Raw genomic sequence first — 19,928 nt, 5'->3', positions numbered from 1 at the left:
CATCCGTGCAGCGGGAGAGGTCCGGTCTCTCTCTCTCTCTCTGGTGACCCCGAACCCCACACCAAAGATCGGATCAACTGTCGCCACATTCTGAGAAGCAGGCACCCAGTAACAGACGAGCGCCTCTCATCAGACAGACAGAGACACACTAAGCTTGTTACACGTACCCTCCCAATCGGAAAGGGATGAAGGGCCAAGCTTCAGAAAGGCTTTTCCCTCTGACCCGCACGGCGGCGTTCTGAACGGCCCCAACAAGGATGTATTTACGCCTTTCATCCCACCACCACAACCACTTGGGGGTGGTGGGGGGGTGTCGTCAGAAGGCGGCATTCACGTTACATCACTTAAGTTACACACACACACACACACACACACACACACACACACACACACACACTACCCGGTGTAGCACCACTTGTATCCACTTGAGGCAACAATCCCTGACAATTACTGTTCATGTGTGTAGTGTTGATAGTAATGCTTTACGGCCACTTACCATCGACAATATATATATACACATAACGTAATGACCACGCGATGCGATGGTCAATAATGATCAATGGCATCGAGGCTGTACGAGGCCGAGAGATGATAATGATGCTGATAATGGTAAGAGAGTGATGATGAGAAACGATGCTACATGATGGTCAAGTGCTTGACTGTAGCAAGCGAGTTAGGATCGTATAATACAGTCTATGGCGAGTCGTGACCACAAGCTTATATACGTAGGAGGTGAGTAAGGACCACAAACCTATATGCAGGAGATGAGTCAGAACCCCCAAAATTATAAGCAGGAGATGAATAAGGACCACAATCTCAGCAGGGATAGGCTACGTCCACAAACCGATAAGCAGGAGAGGAGTTTAAGCAGGAGAACAGTGGGGCCGCAAACTGACCACCAAAGGTATAAACAAGGTGTGCCTAGCGTGTCTGTTTCCCCACCTTGTAAACCCAGCGTAAGTATGAGTGTACACTGGAGGTCTCGTCTGTGCACATCGGTGCTTCACTCACTTCCCTTACACGAGTGTCTTGGGTGTAGGGGTGTGAGTTAGGGGTGCAGTAGGGTGGGTGTGTGGGTTGTAGGGTGAGTGTGTGGGATGTAGGGTGGGTGTGTGGGATGTAGGGTGTGTGTGTGGGATGTGGGGTGTGCGTGTGGGATGTAGGATGGAGGTGCAGGGCGTAGGGTGGGTGTGCAGGTGTAGGGTGGGGTGTAGTGAGGGTGTGTGAGGTGCAGGGTGGATCTGTGGGGTGTAAGGTGGGTGTGAGGAGTGTAAGGTGGGTGTATGGGGTGTAAGGTGGCAGTGTGGGGTGTCAGGTGGGTGTGCCGGGTATAGGGTGGGTCTGTGAGGTATCGGATAGGTGTATGGGATGAAGGGTGTGAGTGTGTGGGGTGTAGGATGCGTGTGTAGGGTGTAGTGTATGAGTGCGTAGGGTGAGTGTGAGGGGTATAGGGTGGGTCTGTAGGATATAGGAAGGGTGTTTGGGATGTGGGGTGGGCGTTTGGGGTGTAGGGTGAGTGTATGGGGTGTAGGGTGGGGCTCGTTACAGGGAAGCAAGGCCGTGGGTCGACAACCTACTTACGAAGAATAATGATATATTTTCCATGATTATTTCAAGGACGGAAAAAGAGTTTATGTTGTATTTCAATTTGAAACAAAAAGTTTTTTGGGCTGAAAGATATGGTGAACTATTACCGGCAATTTTTCATACTTTTCTCAAAAAAATATCATTTTCGTAAAAACCTCAGCATAATACATTTCATGCTGAATACGAATCTGGGGTCGAAACATTGTTTGGTGATGTTTATGACCTGCAATTAAGCCGTAAATGATTACTATTTTTTAACATATTTTGATCATGTCCTTATTTAATGGGGATGTATTGGCTGGCGGAAGCATTATAAAATATTTTCCATGATTATTTCAAGTATAGAAGAGTTTGATGATGATATATTTCAATTTTGAAACAAAAAGTTTTTTTGGGACTGAAAAATGCCCGGGTCAATTTTTGGTACTTTTCTAAAGAGAAAAAAAAATTAATATTCGTAAAAACCTTAGCCTAAGGGTAAGGGTTGGGGGAGGCAAGCTCGGAGCGGACAGTGGGGATAATACAAACACACGGGAGGGTGACAGGTTGGGTGGGAGGGAGCCATGGGATACAGAGGGTGAGGCCTCGTCCCGTCAGAAAACGGACGGCACCGTGTTTATGGCACCGAGTATCAAAACCGTACATCTTTAATCTCGTATCGATACATCTCGCCTCTGCTTCAAACTACCTCTGTTGTGATCCACCGCCTTCCATTTCTCCCTCTCAACAACATCCAAACTATCTCTCTCTCTCTCTCTCTCTCTCTCTCTCTCTCTCTCTCTCTCTCTCTCTCTCTCTCTCTCTCTCTCCTCGTCAACTCAAACCTCAGTTTTTTTCCTAGTTCTTTCAGCTTTCCTGACCTTAGAGAACTCTGAGCTCTTCGTCTTCTGCGCTACATCTTCCTAGTCATGGCGTCGCCATTCTTCCATCACTCGCCTTTTTTCATTCATCATCTTCTCTCCCCTCCTTCCCTGTTTGTATCTGCTTCTTGTCTCCTTCTCCTCCTCCTCTCCCCTATCTGTCTCCTTCATCCATCCTGTCCTAGCCTTCATCCCCAGGACAAATCCACTTGCAATGAGCTGTTCTATTCTGGACTTTAAAAAATGATCCATGATGAAGATAAATTAGAAGGAATTCAGAAAGGAGCAACCAAACCAAATCCTTTCAAAAATAAATGAGCTTTGTGAAGAAAAAGATCTTAAGATTATTCTCAGAAACGTTCGAAATACTGAATAATTTCGACAACGCGGATATTTCTTAGCGTCATATTGAGGTTCAACGACCAGGAACACAAAAGTGTGAAGCTAAAAGGCAGATGTTAAAGAAACTTGGGCAAGCATTTTTCATCTGCGGGGTCGTAGAGAACCGGAAAAAAAAAATTGTCAGCAGATGTAGTAAATGCGAACACTATCAGTATCTTTAAGGCAAAACTATACAAAAATTTCAGTATTATCTACTGTCAGTAGAAACGTCTAAGTCAAAACGGAACAGAATATTTATCTTTTTCCTTCTTGTTCCACAGCTGAGCCTCCTCCAAGGAAAAGCCCAGTGCAGCAAGGAACGTGTCCCGGTCACACTTTCCTACAAAACTTCCATGGCACTAAACCCTCCCCCCCATACTACTTGGCGGTCCTCCTCAGCTTCTCGAATGTTCCGAGCCGGAAGTGGTGGTGGCTTGGGGAAGTGTCATCTCATCTACAATTCTGCTTCTACCGCAAAACAAGATTATGACCATCTCGGGTAAGCTGGCCGTAGACCATCATGGTTGTCTCCTCTTTATCTGCCCCTTCGATGCACTTCCCCTCACTCTCCTGGGCACAAGGCTCTGCCAGCAGCCACCCACCTCAGGTTCCCTGGCCACCAGCAGTTCCTCCCACCCTCCTGGGTACAAGGGCCTGCCTGCAACCACCCGCCCACCTCAGGTTACCAGCCTCCATGAGGGGGGAAAAAAACGGTTCAGCTGTTCCTTCCATCCGGCTGTAACATCGCAGCTGAACATATTCCTCTGAAGGACGACGTACGCCTCGGGCCTCCTCCGCAGGGGTGATGGTGTCAATCATGTGACCAGTGACCTGGCAGGGGAGGCAGATCAGCGAGGGACGGATGGAGGGTCGTGGAGGAGGCACAGCGAGAGAGGGATGGAGGGTCGTGGAGGAGGCACAGCGAGGGACGGATGGAGGGTCGTGGAGGAGGCACAGCGAGAGAGGGATGGAGGGTCGTGGAGGAGGCACAGCGAGGGACGGATGGAGGGTCGTGGAGGAGGCACAGCGAGAGAGGGATGGAGGGTCGTGGAGGAGGCACAGCGAGGGACGGATGGAGGGTCGTGGAGGAGGCACAGCGAGAGAGGGATGGAGGGTCGTGGAGGAGGCACAGCGAGGGACGGATGGAGGGTCGTGGAGGAGGCACAGCGAGGGACGGATGGAAGGTCGTGGAGGAGGCACAGCGAGAGAGGGATGGAGGGTCGTGGAGGCAGAGCAGCGAGAGAGGGATGGAGGGTCGTGAAGGCAGAGCAGCGAGTGGGGGATGAGGGTCGTGGAGGCAGAGCAGCCAGTGGGGGATGAGGGTCGTGAAGGCAGAGCAGCCAGAGAGGAATGGAGGGTCGTGAAGGCAGAGCAGCGAGTGGGGGATGAGGGTCGTGAAGGCAGAGCAGCCAGAGAGGAATGGAGGGTCGTGAAGGCAGAGCAGCGAGTGGAGGATGAGGGTCGTGGAGGCAGAGCAGCCAGAGAGGAATGGAGGGTCGTGAAGGCAGGGCAGAGAAAGGGATGCATGGTCGTAAAGGAGGAACAGCGAGAGAAGGATGGAGGGTCATGGAATCAGAGCAGCGAGGGAAAGATGGAGGGTAATAGAGGCAGAGCAGCTACAGGGGGATGGAGGGTCGTGGAGACTGGGTTGCGAGAGAGGGATGGATGGTCGTATAGGCAGAGAAGCGAGGGAGGGATGGAGGGCAGTGGAGGCAGAGCGCTGCTTCATCCATCACGCTAACCCTCATATCCATATCAGGGCAAACGTGACCGACTACTGGTGTCAGAACTCTCTCTCTCTCTCTCTCTCTCTCTCTCTCTCTCTCTCTCTCTCTCTCTGCCACCCTCCTCTCTGCCACACATTGTGGCTGACCCTCAGTATGGCCGGGGGTCATCAACCCGGACGTTGTGGCGCCGGGGTCTGCTGACGCCGCCATCCGCGGCCATGGTGGTGGCCCAAGGGCAGGAGGTGGCCACGGTGGCCGCCCTGAGGCAGGGGGGACACCCAGGATGGCCTCGGTTGGAGCAGAGGGGGGGGGGGGCGACAAATGGGGAAGGTTGCGGTGGGAAGAACGACACAAGGGAGGACAGAAGAAGGAATGAGTACAAGGACAGGGAGGAAGGACCGGGAGGCTGCTGTGACCGAGGAAGGAAGGAAGGAAGGACGAGGAGACAAGAGAACAGCCAGGAGGATAAACAGACAGACAGGCGAAAGACAAAGAATAAAACACGATGGCTATAGGACCACAATAATGAAGAACAGGGAAGAAGGTTGTAGTGGACGAAATAACTAAAGAAAGGATTATCATGGAAGGGTTAGTCGGGTTTTTTTTTTTTTCAAACTTTCAAACTTTTCTTTAGTTCAAGACACAAAGACAAGGGATGTCTCTGTGATCGTGTGGGTGGAGGACACATGACCAGGGGGTAGGTAAGGGGACACATGAAGGGAGGGGTGGAGGAGGCTGTCGGCAACAGGTATTAACGACGACTGTCGATGGGAGTGACAGTAGCCAACAGACGTTAATGAGAGGCGAGGTCCCGCTGGGGTGGACGAAGTGGAGAGGACGAGCTTCTAAAGGGAGAGGACCATGGGAGGGACAATCTACGAAGAAGACAGGCACTCGGAACACTTGACCCTCCCGACCCTGGACTGCGTACGACAGTTCGGCGACGAAGCCGCCAGCACCATTCTTCCCCACCGTCCGTCCGCATGAGATCCCTCGTCCCTCAGGTTGCAGGTCGGAGCCACAGGCGCACCGAGCCCACCCAAGCTCGTGCAGAGGAGCCCTCCCGAGCTCGTACCGAGACTGATGGAAAGGGGAAGAACTGAGGGTATCATAATGTAAGGAGTTAAAGTGCAGACGAAGGGAGAGGGGGGAAAAGAAAGTACCTACCAGTCTACAAGTGCCTAAGACGAGATTTGGCTAGAAAATCGGGGAGAAAGTAGCGCTCAGAGAGAGAGAGAGAGAGAGAGAGAGAGAGAGAGAGAGAGAGAGAGAGAGAGAGAGAGAGAGAGAGAGAGAGAGAGAGAGAGAATGAATGACGAGCGCGTTATGTATGCAGGGACCAGACGACTGGCGAGCCCTACACCACGGCCTCTCGTATCCATGATACATTACCCCAAGCGTCATCGTACATTACACAGACGTCGTCGTTACAAGCTACGGCAACCCTCATGAGTGATGGTGTCTACTCTGGCGTCAACTTGACGTAAATCGTAAGCTTCATGGTAACTATTTACGAGAGTAAAATGTCTAATGTATTCTAGAGTTTATATATATATATATATATATATATATATATATATATATATATATATATATATATATATATATATATATATATATATATATATATATCCGAAGTTAGCGAAGTAACGCCAGAAACAGACGAAAAAATAGCCTCATCGGCTCACACCCAAGCTGGTGCAGGGGGTCCAGCAGCAGCAGTAGATAAGGCACATCATAAACAAGCAGCAGCAGCCGGCACCACCACCACCCTCGTGAGGCTGGGTACGACCGGACCAGAGATGCTGGCTGGCCACATGTGTTTCAGTTTTGCATAAAACTTTAATTACAGCGGTGACCTTTGTGATCCTGTTTCTTTTCCTCCCAGGGAGAAGATATCTTGTCGGGGAGGGGAGCGGGAGAGAGAGGGAGCGGTGCGCGCAGTGGGGTACACTGTGGATCCTTGTTAGCGCATGAATGGTGATAAGAGGGGAAGCTGATGCGAGGGAAGGGACGCGGAATATTATGACAGGCTGGTGTGTGTGTGTGTGTGTGTGTGTGTGTGTGTGTGTGTGGAGCGGGCAGGCAGGCCAGGCGCTACTCACAACACACGGGGCAGAGGGCGGCTGGTCTCCACAACACACACACATTTAACATCCATCCCAAGAAACGTCCTTTTTCTCGAGTCTGAAGTTTTCTAATTCAGGGCTCTTTTAAAATCTACATCCTTCCAGCTATCCGGGATCTGGTAATTCAAGGCAGTTTATATATATATATATATATATATATATATATATATATATATATATATATATATATATATATATATATATATTCATTCATTTCGGAGTGTTGGAAACCAGAATCAAGTCGTAGGTCTAATTCTACATCTTCGCGTCTACGATTTGCTTTCTTTTTTCCTGTTACCGGGTCGTTAGATCCGAGTTCGACAACACGGCACTACGATGCGACCTTTTGCATTTGATACCTTAAGACATGAAGTTGACCCCCTGATGGTCAGGTCAAAGGTTACGCTCTCTTAAGAGGGGGATGCATCACGGTGTTGAAAGGTTGCTCAAAAGTCATGCCTTCGTGCTCACGGGTCGTCCTCAAAGACTCGTTCGTCTTGAAGGATCGAAGTTTGTGCTCGTGGGTCGTCGTACCGTCGTCCTGAAGGGGTCAACCCTAATCCTCATTTTTCCCCCCCCACGCTCCGGTGTACCACAGGCTAGTGTTACTTCCTAATGCTGCCTCTAAAAAAAAAAAAATAATAATAATCCTCGGGTCATCATGTGAGTGTGGGGGGTTGCTGCCTCTAATCCCAAGCTCTTTGTCTAATCCTTATTTGGTTTTGTTATCCCAATCATCGACAGAAACAATCACAGAACTGCAAACATTAACACCAATCTCAAGTTATCACTCCCACACACACACAAACACACACACACACACCCACACACACACAAACACACACACACACACACACACACACACACACACACATAAAGTGCAAAGCTATATATATATATATATATATATATATATATATGAACTCAGATCTGTTGTATGTCAACTACTGTATAACTGTAGCTATTCATCATTGACTGGTCAACCAAGTGTATAATGTATACGATATACTGTAAACATCCCTGTATGTCTGCCACAGTATCTATCAAGATGTACCTCATCCATATCCTTATCCAAAGTGTGGAAATATGCAGCTCACCCTAACAAAGAGCTAGTGAAATAGTAACTATAACAACCTACTTATTCTGTATTATCTGTCATACCTCGACGGTGTATTTCCAGCTGAATGGCTGCCTAAATCCGATAACCCGGTTTTCTTTTTTTATCATCATCAACACTGCACCTATATATCTGCACCATCTGGTCTTCCTCTTCATCCGCCCCACAAGCGATTCCTAGAAAAGATGCTGATAAGTCTTGCAATAACATCCTCTGTCCCTCTTACACCACCACTTTCAAATGCGCTGGTTCTAACTCCCTCCAGCCATCAGCTGGTCTATACCCTACGACTTCCAACTGCACCACTCTCGCCACCGATACCTCCCTCCTGCCGCCTGAGATCCCTCGTCCGTAAATTGAACTTTGGCGCCACGATTGCAACGAACTCGTGAGAAAACGTTCTATTGGCCACAAAAATAATATCCCTATCCCAATCACTGTAACGTTTTCTTTAGTGCTTGAGACGGTCTTCTTCACACACCCATTTCTATCCCATCTCTCGTACGTATATTCTCTATATGTGTTTTGCCTTTCACTGCAGCTAATTCAGTAAATGATTATAATCACTATCATTATCAGTATTATTTTCATTATAATCTATATATACTTCATGATAAACGTAACTTTCATTACAAGGACACAACCAATTATAAACATACAAACATCAACAGCTTCCAATTCCTTCTCTGTGATACACTGGCTAGGTTTTTTGGCAAGGAACACTACTACTACTATTATCAGAGGTTCATAATCTAATCACGAAAACATATACAGAGTGTATGATCCCTGTAGAACTGCCAGTGACTGGTCACATCTGCCGCTATCCCGCCAGACCTTCACTACTTCCTCGTTCGTCGCTACAGCGTCGTAAAACCTTTCTTCGTGCAAGTTCGTAAATCATTACATAAACAAAATAAAACGCGAAAATGGTACGTCATAAAGCGTTACACAAATAGGCTAAATGTAAAATGCTGGACCGATGGCAAGCTGAATAAATATGTAAAATGCCAGAAGTGACGGTCCTGTCCCCCCCCAACTCTCTCTCTCTCTCTCTCTCTCTCTCTCTCTCTCTCTCTCTCTCTCTCTCTCTCTCTCAGATCAACAACATCGTTCCAATTCACTCTATTCCTTGCACGCCTTTCACCCTCCTGCATTTTCAGGCCCCGAGACCTGAACACGCACGAGGGAGTAACACATACAAGGGACAGAATGAATTAGAAGTATAGAGGGGTCGGCGTGCTGTCAAGGGAGTGAACTAGGGCATGTGAAGCGGTCAGTGGGGTCGGTGGATTACACATGGCAGCAAGAGAATGGACGAGAGCGAATGAGGCATTTTCTTTTTCCAAGTGTTTCTGGTGCTACCTCGCTTACACGTGAAACAGCGATAATATATATATATATATATATATATATATATATATATATATATATATATATATATATATATATATATATATATCGTTCGGGACGGGTACTCCATCATCATCACCCAGATAACACCAGCGATAAAATCCCAGTAAATGAGCTTTGGTGCGTGAGAAGCTGCAGCAGCAGCAGCCAACATGAGCAGTGTTGCCCCCCCCCCCCCTCCCCTTAGCAGGAGCGCCCTGAGCAGGCAGAGCAGCAGGATAAAAAGCGTCAGGGTAAGGTGACACTGGTGGTTCACATGGTGGCAGCTGGTGTGTGTGTGTGTGAGGGACAGATGTACACGGCGGAGGAGCTCCCAACAGCACAGCCTTGGCCTCGTTTCCCCGCAGGGGGGCGCCGCTGTGCCCCATGCCCTGCCGGCCACTCCCTCCTCGCAAAAGAGAGCATTCCCCGGCCAGCCCCTCCCCTACGAGGCAGCCACCACCGCCTACGCCCCCAACCCCTCTTCCGGAACCCAACACAAGACGTCATTTCCAAGACGAGATACGTTCCTCAGCATCGCCATGTCCGACGTTTCCCGAGAAACACACGCAGATGAGAGAGACACACATCAGAGTGATCGTTCACTGGACGTGATCAATAACGTATTCATCGCCTCCGCCCGCTCGCTCTCGGTGTCAACACACCAAATCAGCGAAAATAAACTCTACCAAACATGCGCGTTCGGGCCACTGTGATCGAATCCATGTACAACACTGCCACTCGGTTTTTATTAAAGCACGGCGACGTGACAGGTGCAATTAGGCAAGAGTTATATTGTGTCGATTCATCTGCGTAAGCTGTGTGGAGGTGGGAGTGTTTGGTGATGGGGTGGATGTGCGAGAGCCTCTGATTGGTCGGGTCCAGCTGGTGTATCAGTTGATCGCCTCATAACAACGTTGTGATTGGCTGCCGGAGATAAATTCATGTCGATGACGCACTCCCACTCGACTCATTACCAGGGGTCTTCCTGCCCCTGGGTCTGCTGACTGACCCCCCTCGTGGTAATTACTTGAAACCGTGGCTGGCGAGGAGGGAGGGAGTGAGGGTAGGCAGGGATGACAGGATCAAAGGCCTCCCACCCCAGGCAGGCAGCCAGCCTACAGTACACTATGCCGTCCGTGCCCCGGGGTTGGGCTGTGGGGGACGCCGTCCTGGCCGGTACCACCCCACTACCCCCTTTCCCAGCAGAACAATGGGTCAAACAGACTCTCGGACGTGATGTGTTCGTCCTCTTGTGTTTGAACGCCTCCCGCAGCCATTGTCTTCAACACACACACACACACACACACACACACACACACACACACTTACTCCAGAACATGTCCCCATGACCCTCGAATATTTTTCCTCAATGATGACTCTTCGACTACCGACCCTTCCATCCATCCACTGGCCACAACATCGATCAACCCCTAGAGCCACCTACTCCCTAGATCCCCTCTAAGCTAGACCTGCAGTCCTGCCCCACCGGCTCCGCCTGTGGCTAACAGAGTCTTACACACAGACACAGTTTCGCCGAAGAAGCCAAGTCTGGGTACTCCACAAGAACCCACGTGCCCTCACACCATAAACGAGGCCCTAATCGCCATACGATCACCTGGTAATGGCCCGACACCCATCAAGCCCTCCTGATCGCCATTTAATGGGTGAGGCTGAGCCGGAAACACAAACCCATAAAGGATGGAAGATCAACACGGGTTCACGACCAACCACATCATCCTAAACGCCTCTTGACTGTGGGCGATTTCACCGAGTAGAAACATCCATCCCAACTGTGAGTCATCATCATTCACAGCTTTATATAGAGGTTCCCTCATAGGCAAGCCTTCCTCAGTCAATATGTGGTCATCATACAGATCAAGTTTGGGGAAGATCCTTTCCCTGAAGCAATATTTCCCTTCTTCGCCGTGCGGTCACGCACGTCCTAAGTTTATTATGGCGTCGTGTGATGCCATCTTTCCCCAAGTGAGAGATGATTAACCGATTGGCTTACGAAGGCATCTGAATATGGGCAAACCTTCCCTGCCTCGAGTCCTGGCCGGCAAGTGTTGGTGAACCTGGACAGAAAAAAACCTTGGCTTTAGCACTGTGCAAATAGTCTAACGTCGAGTCATTCTTCAGGCAGGACCTCGCTCCCTGCAGGTACACACACACACACACACACACACACACCAGGACCACCGAGACACAGCTCCACCTCCAAGCAGCAGCCTAGTGGAGGCGTCGTCCGCCTCCCAGACTGAACACCGTCTAGAAGTCTCCAGCGGGGTAGGTGGCCAAACCCGGAGGCTAGCTCGGCTACCGTAGGAGACCTTCAAGGCAACTTCAGTTTCCAGACTTTTACATAACCTCTCGCCATATTTGTACCCAGGTTACGGCCAGCCTCGGTCTTGCTGTGAAGTAATGGAAATCCTGGCTGCATGAAAGAGTCGTTTGAATAAATATATTCCATAAGTTGGCTTTACTGCGGTAGCTGTGGCTTCTGGGGTGGTCAGATGTGCGTGTCTCTCATTGTGTGTGTGTGTCACATCTACACCTACGCAAGTCCACGGGCCCACACCCACACCCTCCTGACCACACAAGACCACAGGCCCAAACCCACACCCTCCTGACCACACAAGTCCACTCAAACATTATGAACCATTAGAGAGAAAGGCCCCCACGTACCCCCACTGCTGTCCTCATCAGCAAACACGTCAACCCCTCGACATATATGGCAACGAATAAATCCATGTCATAAACTCATCCTTCCACACTGACACAGATACACAAACCTACCCAACCCCCTAATACGGCTTTCAAAACTTTCCTCGAGAGCTGTAATAGCCTAATGCTAATGTTAATAACACCTTGTACGTCCTCTAACGAGGCAATGAGCTAAGAAATGACCTCACTACGGTACACACGAAGCCAACACCACCTTATAAGAACCAGCTGTTAAAACCGATGATCGTGTACAAGGTACCAGAGCTTCATACAGTGTATGACCAGCAAACCGTCTATAATAAACCATGAGCTAAGGTCTGGTAACCTTTGAGGGCACAAGTAAGAAGAAGCAACGGCTGTGGAATATAATATACCTCAGAATAGTGCGATATATATATATATAAATGTGTGTATATATATATATATATATATATATATATATATATATATATTCCCTGGGGATAGGGGAGAAAGAATACTTCCCACGTATTCCCTGCGTGTCGTAGAAGGCGACTAAAAGGGAAGGGAGCGGGGGGCTGGAAATCCTCCCCTCTCTTTTTTTTTTTTTTTTTTCCAAAAGGAACAGAGAAGAGGGCCAGGTGAGGATATTCCCTCAAAGGCCCAGTCCTCTGTTCTTAACGCTACCTCGCTATCGCGGGAAATGGCGAATAGTATGAAAAAAAAAAAAATATATATATATACACGAATCCGACCCATGCATGTGTTCCTGCGCGTCTAAGGCGACTAAAAGGTGCGGGATCAATCTCAACTTACTTCAAGTCTTTGGTTTTATCTAATTATAGGCGAAACGGAGGGGAAACGGGGAATTCGCAGTCCCCACCTACTGTATCATTACTTTCTAAAGTTTGGAACACAGGAGAGATTACGATAGCAGAAACACAGGACAAAGTTGAGACAGTAAGAACACAGGACAGACCTGAGACAGTAGGAACACAGATGACAGACCCGAGACAGTAGGAACACAGATGACAGACTTCAGATAAAGAGTTTTTCTTGAAGGTTCAATTACTCGATGTTAGCCTGCGTTCCACTCCGCATGAGGCAATGTACTTTTCTCCCAAGAGAATTGCTAACATCTGGCATGGTCCTGTCAACAACAGTAGTTGAGAGCAACACCATAATTACGCTAATAAAAATAAACATGAATACATCACTTCATGTTCTTGGTTAATTTGCTTTTCCACGCTCGCCTCCCTAAGCTCTGGATTTCTGGTGGTCTAATACGGGATCAAGTATAGTATTTGATACAGTGGGCTGCTGCTGACGACACGACGTGGTAAAGAAACACATACACCCAATCATACTTATCTTTAACTTATTATGGAACGTACTTAAGTCTAATTGAGATGTAATCTCAGGCACAAAACACATCAAATATAATGCTACGAGGATTACATGCTGCTTGAGGTACGTACATGTGTACGAGTATAAATAATATCCTGCTCAAGAACCCAACACATTCTGATGTAGATTGTTTTGTACCACTAGGCTTTCATCTTGCGTATCTAGTATCATTCATTAACTAGGCTTTTGCGTATCTATTATCATTCATTAACTAGGGTTTTGCGTATCTATTATCATTCATTAACTAGGCTTTTGCGTATCTATTATCATTCATTAACTAGGCTTTTGCGTATCTATTATCATTCATTAACTAGGGTTTCGCGTATCTATTATCATTCATTTACTAGGCTTTCATCTTGCATACCTATTATCATATCATACACTGAAATAATTTCATTAACTAGGCTTTCATCTAGCATATTATATCATTATACAGTGAAATTATTTTATCATTAACAAGGCTTTTATCTTGCATATCTAGTATCATTATACACTGAAATTATTTCACTTTTTGGGCCGGCCATGTTATTCACTCTCATAGCATTTAGCATTGACAGTATATCTTCATCTTTTATTTCAATATGTTGCACAACATTCGCCCTTCCTTGCAATGGAACTGGATTTGGGGGTGCTGGCTGCTCTCTCTCTCTCTCTCTCTCTCTCTCTCTCTCTCTCTATATATATATATATATATATATATATATATATATATATATATATATATATATATATATATATGTGTGTGTGTGTGTGTGTGTGTGTGTGTACATATATTACTTCGAACACTACAATTTAGGTATATTTCAAGTATAAGAGAAAAAAGAAGCGATGTCTTAGCACGGTACTCTAATCACACAAAAGTGTAATATCAAACAATAACTTGTGGGCAATATGAGAGCCGTTGTTATCAAAACTCTCATGAAGCAGCGCCATGAAGGAATATCATCCTAGTCGACAACATTTCCCAGCTTTAAGCGAACGTTTACGTAAACCATCCCAACAGCTGGACATTATGCATTCAAACGACTTTTTACCGAGACAAAACATTCATGGCTGAACCCCCAGTCGTATTGTCGACCACCACTCATCTCCCTGCGCGATAACTTGAACCCCTCCCCCCTCCTGGCATAGCCTAGTCTCGGGCGCGCTTAGGCGGTGGGGAGGGAGGTGATCTCCCACGACACCATCACACATCCACACTAACGTCCCTGTGAAAATAACACCGACACTACAACACATGACTTCGCCCGCGGAGCGTCCGTCACACCTCCTCCATTACTGGTCGGGTTACAAGCCCAAAACTGGACGAACATTACTGATGCAATTTCTACAACGGACCGGTTTCATATCTCATCATCAATCACAGCTATAATAATAATAATAATAATAATAAGGCACTGGTAACATCATCAAGCCCTCGCTCATATTTAAGCGAGTCAAACTGAATACACACACACACTATGTTTACTCTCGAATTTCTCCGAAAGTAAAACCCCGTCAACCCCATACTGTACGAATTATACTTAAGTTTTGTATTAGACAAGTGTTGGTACCTACGTTACTAGCAGTATCAGTTACTATCCTATAATTATGTATCATGTATTTTATGTATCCTAGACCTCCCTCCTACTCTTTGGGTCCCCGGGCCCCACCCGTCACCCCTCGTATGTCCATGTACTGTACTCACTGTACGTTCTATACTTGCCTCCACCTACCCCTAGCCAAGTACACTTCACTCATACTACCACTGAAATACTCAATGTACATCATGTATATCTAGACGATAAATACGAAATATATATATATATATATATATATATATATATATATATATATATATATATATATATATATATATATATATATATATTTCCTTGCGCTACCTCGCAAACGCGGGAGACAGCGGCATAAAAAAAAGCAAAAAAAAAAAAAAAATATATATATATATATATATATATATATATATATATATATATATATATATATATATATATTCCTATGAGTCCACGGGGAACCCGTGGACTCATAACAATATCTTGATCACGCGCAAAATTGTGATCCTTTCCAATATATATATATATATATATATATATATATATATATATATATATATTCCTAAGAGTCCACTGGGAAAATAAAACACGATAAGTTCCAAAGTGCAATTTTGCGTAATAATCACACCATCAGGGGAGACACAAATGAGAAATATACATCGAAGAGACGAAGCTAGGACGCCAATTGGTAAACATGTGATTGTCCAAAACAATATCGAAGTCCGTCACCTTAGCAGGAGGCAAGGAAAGTTAGTATCATCACTTGACCACCCGACCTGCTATGGTGTGGACACCACCATTACAACCGCCTCACCAACATGACTGTATACAGTGACACAAGACACAGGTGAGCACGAGGCACGTTACTGAAGGTGTCCTACTGGTGCTGCCACATCGTACATCCATGGACGATGGATCAGATCCTAAGTCAAATGGTATTACGGTGTACAAATCATCAGGCTTATGAATTTCATGGGGTTTGCAGAGCCAGGGTACAGAGGAATGAGAACATCCCGTCGCTTATGAATTTCATGGGGGTTGCAGAGCCAGGGTATAGAGGAATGAGAACATCCCGTCGCTGACAAATTGGCGAGGTTGATAAAAGAGGTACTGGAGTATGTGGGGGTGTACCGTATGTTTGTGCGTGTGGTACGCCACATACCGTACAGCCAGTTCTATATCTTAACCAGCATCACCGTCTTGCATCCCACACATATCTGTGTACCCCAGCCTGATCCTGGCTGTTGCAATAACCAAGTTGTTTACATTTCATTTTCTGCTTACCATAAGAGTTGTCAGCAGGACAGCGCCTGCCATAATGCTTGATGCGAGACGCTACATGCAGGCTCAGTCACCGCGCCCGAGTGGCGTTAATTCTACAGGCTTGGGACACGCCCTCCAACCCGTTCGGCCATGCTATCATCATGATAATATTACGCTATGTTATGATGCTCTCTACATAACACTGTCTACTTAAAACTTCTAAAGGAAAAAGGACTTTATATATCTATCTATCTATCTATATATATATATATATATATATATATATATATATATATATATATATATATACACTTCCAACTCTCTCTCTCTCTCTCGTACCGGATTCAGTAAGAAATAACCAATCAGAAAACATTCTGATGTTCACCGAAGTTTATCTTCAAAGAAAATGGTCACAGAAATCCAAGGATACATTAGATAGTTAGATAAGGTTTACAAAAATAAACGATTTTCGACTTAAAGTCTCTCCTTCCCATTCTCGGAGAACGTGACTGCCTTCGTCTCCACAACCCTCAGAACACGGCAATAATAACCTCCACAGCACTGGCTGACCACCAGGACCCATCTGTTCCTACACACCCTCATGAAGTACCATCAGCTTCTCCTCCAGCCTCACACAACGCTGTCCAGCTGCCGCCCACGCCACAATAAAGGCGTGACTACTCTGCCACAATAAAGGAGTGACTGCACTGCCACAATAAAGGAGTGACTGCTCTGCAAGTCAGTTATCACGAAAATGTTACACTGAAGAAAACGGAGACCCAGGGGAGACCACGACAAAAACCACTGATTGGTAAGGTCCGGCCATCTGGTGGACCAATCGCTGCCTCCCACAAGCACTCACTGGCAACACCTGTTAGGTTTATTATGTAATCAACTCCTACATACATCCCACTTGTGGTTCTTATATGTTTAGCATTATCCTCGCTTCCACTCACATGCCAGATGTAGGCTTTCGTATGCAAGTGCTAGGACAAGATTCTGGCCAAGAACACTTTTGATCAACTTTCACTTCTTGCCAAACGATGACTTGACCAACTCTTTCACAAACTGACGCAGTAAATAACAAACTGCGTAAGTCGGTATGGAAATAAGAGGCAAGCAAACAGTCGAAGCTGAGCAGAGAACATCAGCATGGGAAAAAAAGTCTTGTTACAGAGGGGAGGAGCAGAGAGAGGCGCTGAAGGTACAAGGTCACTTGGGAGCAATGACTGCTTCAGCCAAGGACTGTAAGCCTGTCATACGCTGCAGGTGACTGGGGAGTGTGTTGTCCAGGGACTGTGTGAGGCTGTCACACTTTACAGGTGACTGGGGAGTGTGTCCAGGGACTGTGTGAGGCTGTCACACTCTGCAGGTGACTGGGGAATGTGTTGTCCAGGGACTGTGTGAGGCTGTCACACTTTACAGGTGACTGGGGAGTGTGTTGTCCACGGACTGTGTGAGGCTGTCACACTCTGCAGGTGACTGGGGAATGTGTTGTCCAGGGACTGTGTGAGGCTGTCACATGCTGTAGGTGACTGGGGAGTGTGTTGTCCAGGGACTGTGCGTGGCTCTCACACCATGCAAGAGGGGCGTGTGTCTGTGAATTGAATAGCGAATGTAGACGTTCTTTTCTCGAGTTTGAAAAACATTTACTTACAAATTTCATGATTTCTCTGATGGTGTGGGTGAAGGACAGACGAACGAGGGTAAAAAAGCTGAGGCGAGCACAGAGCGTACAGTGAGTACAATACATCCACACAAGAGAGTGACTGGTGGGCCAGCTGAGACCAATGTGCCACAGTGAGCATGTTGTTCAGTACTGACGTTACATGCAAACAGCTTCTGCGATACTGAAGTTTCTGAGGAAGATTAATACTATTAATCTTATCGTACAAACACATTTCTTTCGTGCATGTATTTGCCTGACGTTCTCCCATTGTGAGTGAGAACAGTGTTCACGATACGAAAGTCAAGCGACCATTTTGAGGTCACCAGTCAATTACCATGGGGGTTAGGTCAACACGCCGGCTGTGGCGGGTGGGGGGTTGGATCAAGTGGTCATTATGTAGGCAACAGAGCCTCTCAAACGGTATTGACCCCTTGAGTACGAACCTCGAGCATCACAGTACAGCCCTTGGATATGATGGCCTGGTATCTCGTAAGACACTTAGGGGTTACGGCCAAGGGTCACGCCGTCACACCTAAAGGTCGTGCCGTGTTGCCCAGGGGGTCGCTACGTTGTGCTTAAAGAGGGTATGGTGGATCCCAAAGCGTCCAGAATATTTCTACATCATGTAAACATGTCTCATCTACATCTAGTGAGTGGCGCTACATGCGAGTCCAGCAGGAATATATATATATATATATATATATATATATATATATATATATATATATATATATATATATATATACCAAACCTTTCGTGGTACGTAGCCTATGAGGACCTCTTGTCTTATTCCCACCCGATACATCTGAACACTTTTCAACCATCTGTTGGCCCCCAGTCCTTAGTGGCATGTCGAAATTACACCAATCAGAAGGGGCGATCTTAGACTGCAGCAATCTTGTCGATGAGGTGAGCAAATAGCGAGTCACTGGATGTGTAAATGGATACCTCGATCTATCACATGAAAGAACAACACGTCATTCCGCACCAAACATGTAAACAAATACACAAATCCAAATGGCATGCGAGTATGGCCACACACAAGGGCTGCCTGTCTGCTTGGCCGCCGCTCCACCAAGGTCCCCCCTCCATTCATCCAACCGTAAGAACCTACCCCTCCAAACACCCCCACTCAACCAACCATGCAAACTACCCCTCGAGACAAACCACCCCCCACTCAAACCAACCACAGAGACTACCCCCTCGACACCCCGACTCAACCAACCACAGAAACTAAAACCCTAAAGACATCACTACTCAACCAACCACAGATACTACCACCTCAAGACCCCACCCCGCCCCCCACTCGACCAACTATAGGGACTATCCCCTCATTACACCCCTACACAACCAAAGAAATTAACCACCAAACACATTCCTCTCAACCAAACGTAGAAATCACCCCCTCAAGAAACCTCCAGTCAAACAACCACTAGACAGCATCTCTCTCAAACATCTCTACTCAACCAGCTATTTATATTTTCTTGACAAGTTAAAATAATTCTTTTTTTTTTTTACCAGAGAACTTAGTCGTGGGCCAGTCAGGCGTCCTGTTGTCTGTCTTTCTCATGTAAACCACTATAATCTACCCCTTCCAAACTATCCCCACGCAAATACCAGAGGAACTAGCCTACATCCCACCAGACTCTCCCACTCAACCGACCATCAGCAACTACCCTCCACCACAGACTCCCTCTCAAACAACCGCCTGACACTACCCACTGAACCAACCCACTAAAAACTACCCCCTTCGAAAGCTCTTACCCCTCCTCTAACTACCATACACCATAGACTCCCACACACACACACACACCCAACCAGCAAAAAATACTCTCCCCCCCAACTAAACCAACCACCAAAAACTAGCAGCAACATTCTCCCCATCCCCCAGCTTAGCATGTCCCCCCCAAAGACATCACCAGTAATGTCAAGTTCCCCACCGCTCATCTAATGTAAGAGAAAACCTCCTTTTCCATTATGGCCAAGACTTGTGTGTGTGTGTGTACTACACCCATATGGCAGCTATTTACACCGTCCTCCTCTAGCTTTATGGTGTTTGTGTCTCCGTCTCTCTCTGTAGGTTAAATATCTTCATGTAAGGTAAAGTAAGTATTCTTGGTGACGACGAAATGATATTTCTGGACTGAATTAAATACGTTTG

General features: G+C 46.8%; 1 protein-coding gene and 1 long non-coding RNA gene across 2 annotated transcripts in view; both read right to left on the bottom strand.

Annotated features, from left to right (window-relative positions):
* The window catches only part of Col4a1 (Collagen type IV alpha 1), a 417,480-nt gene that overhangs the window by 333,350 nt on the left and 64,202 nt on the right, over positions 1-19,928 (bottom strand). The gene's annotated exons all lie outside the window — the stretch shown is intronic.
* Positions 1-19,928, bottom strand: part of LOC139751530 (uncharacterized) — a 40,599-nt gene that overhangs the window by 8,501 nt on the left and 12,170 nt on the right. The window lies entirely within an intron of this gene.

The sequence above is a fragment of the Panulirus ornatus genome, chromosome 11 (genome assembly GCF_036320965.1).
Source record: "Panulirus ornatus isolate Po-2019 chromosome 11, ASM3632096v1, whole genome shotgun sequence".
Classification (NCBI taxonomy): Eukaryota; Metazoa; Arthropoda; class Malacostraca; order Decapoda; family Palinuridae; genus Panulirus; species Panulirus ornatus.
This window is presented reverse-complemented; position numbering and strand designations above follow the sequence as displayed.